Source organism: Sander vitreus, chromosome 20, assembly GCF_031162955.1.
Source record: "Sander vitreus isolate 19-12246 chromosome 20, sanVit1, whole genome shotgun sequence".
NCBI lineage: Eukaryota > Metazoa > Chordata > Actinopteri > Perciformes > Percidae > Sander > Sander vitreus.
The window spans coordinates 25,521,570-25,524,864 of NC_135874.1; positions in this window are offsets into that span (position 1 = coordinate 25,521,570).

Consider the following 3,295-nt stretch of genomic DNA (forward strand, 5'->3'; position numbering starts at 1 on the left):
ACTGTTGGAAATCACTTCAAACACAATTCAGCCCATTCAGGACTAACATCTGTCGGTATTCATTTTTGTCAGCCAGAAGCTGTTTTACATGCACGGAGAATTCCCTTCTCCCTTCTGTCCTTGCTGAGTACAGTTTGGGATTATTGCAGGTAAACATAGTAACTGGGTTTCGAATAATCCTCAGAGTTCGTATTACAGGAGTAAGCCAGGCATCTTTACCTGGTCATTGTCAAACAGGATACTTTTAGTTTCAGCTGCCCGAACTGAGAGAAAACCAAACGTGTAGTTCTTCTTGGATCTCCAAAACAAAAACAAAAAAAAAGACAAATGAGTTCAAAATAAGAGAAAAAGACATTTCCTGATTTAAAAGCCATCGTGGTGGACTCAGTCTGTTCCTGTAGTCCTTATTTGTTTGTTTCCAGAAGCTTGATAGGTAGAGTATACATTTGGCCTTTCACCTTGTGTTGTCTTACCGTGGACCATGCAACTTTTTGTGTATTTCTGGGTCAAAATTTTTTTGTCACTGTTAGGATGTTTGTTAATTTTCTCTGTGCTACTTTTGACATTTTTGTTGTTTTTTCCCCACGTTTTTGAAGCTTTTTCCAACATTATTGGTCACTTTTTTCAACGTTGTTTTATCAAGTTTTTTTCTTCAAATGCTATATGGATGGAACATGTATGGAACCATCCATGTTATTTTATTTGACAATTTGGTTGAAAGAAACTTAAATAGTTTCTCTGATATAGAAACTTTTTAAATTGGGTTACATTTGACCCGAAGACAACAGGAGGGTTAAGAACTGGGTGGTGGCTGCTCGGAAAAGCAAGACTACTCCATCCAACCCAGAAGTCTCCCTGCAGAAAAATACATTTCCTTCTAATTATGGCTTCCAAAATGTTAGAATTATGATAGGATACTATTTCATTTCTTATATATATTTTAAAAAAAACAACTAATTTATCAACACAGTCCATGAAACGGTGCATAATCAACACGAAAAACTGATTATCTAAGGATCCTTTTCTCATAAATGTGTGATGTTTTTGTGAGCTGTACTACTGATGGGTTCTGGAAGTCATAATTACAGGAAAACCTCTCTGAATTTTATGTTAAACACTTTAGAATCTTAACTTAGCAGTTTTGTCATTAATTAACTTCTGCATTCATGAGACAGAAGGGAGTTGAGAGGCAGCAAGTCAGCACATTGCTCTTCAGTGTAGCGGAAAGATATCTCTAGGGAAAAATCTGAGTTTGCCTGGTTCTGTGGGGCGGGCAGGTTGTCCCATTACCATCTATACCACATCTGGCTATTTGCTGGGAACGTATTCCACACCATTGCTTCGCCACAATCACTGCAGGGTTACATGGTGCTTTGTTGCTCACTCTGTAGCTTTTGTACAGCTTTTTAGACTTCTGTCTTCCCCCACATGGACTGTGTCACACTGGGGAAGATGATTCTGACTGGACACAAATGTGTGAGAATAGGTGTCAGTGCGTATGAAATATATATGTATTCATGTGTTTTGTTTAAGTGTCTTTGTGATTATTGAAATTATTTTAAGTATTTTTTTTTTTAAGTTTTATTGCAATCTTTTTTATATGCAATGTAGCAGGAACAACCTCCTAGAAGAGCATACTGTGTCCGTAATACTGCATTCATTGAATTTTGTGTGGTCTTTGTGTGACAGTTTAAAAAAAATATGGGAATTATAATGTACATGAACCCTGTGCTTTGTTTAACCCACATTATTTTTTTCTTCTATTGATCACTATCTTTTCCACTTTGACCACGATTATTTAAATGTTGGAGTGTGGAAGCTCTTCCTGACTCATGTGATTGCTAATACAAACTGATGTTCAGTGATATTCACTGATAACGAATCTCAGTGTCTTTCTGCTTTTAGCTGGGCAAAACTATGATATACCTTCAGAGCCATCGTGTGTGAAAACAAACAGAAAAGAGGCCAAAATTGCTAAGAAAAAACCCTGCAGGGAGCCAAAGAGGTGCACCTTCTAAAATGTGTCTGTCTGGCCTTGTCTTATGGCCTAGTGGGTGTTGATGGTGGGTGGGTGACCCCTGATGATTGTCAGCTATTTGTTAGTCTCGCATTGCCAGGCCTTCCTCCACAGCGCTGCGGAAGAGGGTCTGGCAAGTCCATACAACATTACTGGATAGGAGAAAAACATCCTCTAGTTTATTGGCATTTCTTTAAACCAATCATCAGGAAGGAACTTGTTTTGGTGGAACGTGTGTACGTTCAAAAGTTGTTTTAGTCGTGCGAGAGAAAACTCAGATTGGACAGATAGTCTAGCTAGCTGTCTGGATTTACCCTGCAGAGATCTGAGGAGCAGTTCACCATAGTCCTCAGAAATCCACCAGAGTTTAAAATTCCAACACAAAGAAAGAGTAAGGTGACGGACATCCGGCCTAAAAAGGACATCCCGAGGAATTTCCGGCGGCAAGTGGAACGTCATTGATATGGACTAAGCTCTCGCCAACGACTAAAAGCCAGAGATTTACTCTTGTCCGGTCATTTCTTTTCTCTTCTAAGCTTCCTCCTTGTCCTCTTCGGTCTCTTTGCTCCTGCAATGATGTCCGTAGAGGCTGCTGAATCTGGTTGCGTTGCATACTCACCCGACTCCAATTCTGGCACTACACCGCCGTTTGCCGCTGGCATTCCCCCCCAGGCCCCGGTCCTGATAACCTTCTTCTCCCAAGCTCCCATGCCAGCAGTGTAGACGCATCACTCCCCCGGTGCTCTGAGCTTCCAGTCCTGACCTGACAGCTCGGATAACTGAGCTAACCAACTGACGGCAGCTACAGTTAGCAGCAGTTAGCAGTTAGCCTTAGCACTAGCCACTTTAGCAACAAGTAGAGTTTTCCGTTCGTCAAGAAACTCCGTAAATCACCAAGAGTCAAGGCATAGCTGCCGGAGGGAGTCAGAGGGAGAACATTTTCTCCATTAAATATGATGCAGTTTTGCCAGTTTTAGTGACGTGGTGCATTAAAGCACTACCCACATCCCCTGGGAGATCGATCCCGCTCGCCAAAGTTACACAGGCGTTCGAGTCGCGCAGTGGGAATGACAGAGGCACCATTCTCCCTAATACAAGTCAGTGTAGCATCAAAGTGATTTTGCAGCTGTCATTTTAAGGTAAAATAGTTACACGATGTTGCTTTAAGTGACCCCGTATGGAGCATGGCGTTCTTTCTTTGCAACACTCTGTGTGGTGGGATTCTTTTCTTTGGGATTTGTTTTACTGGGAGAATCTTGCAGAGATGGTTCAGCCACA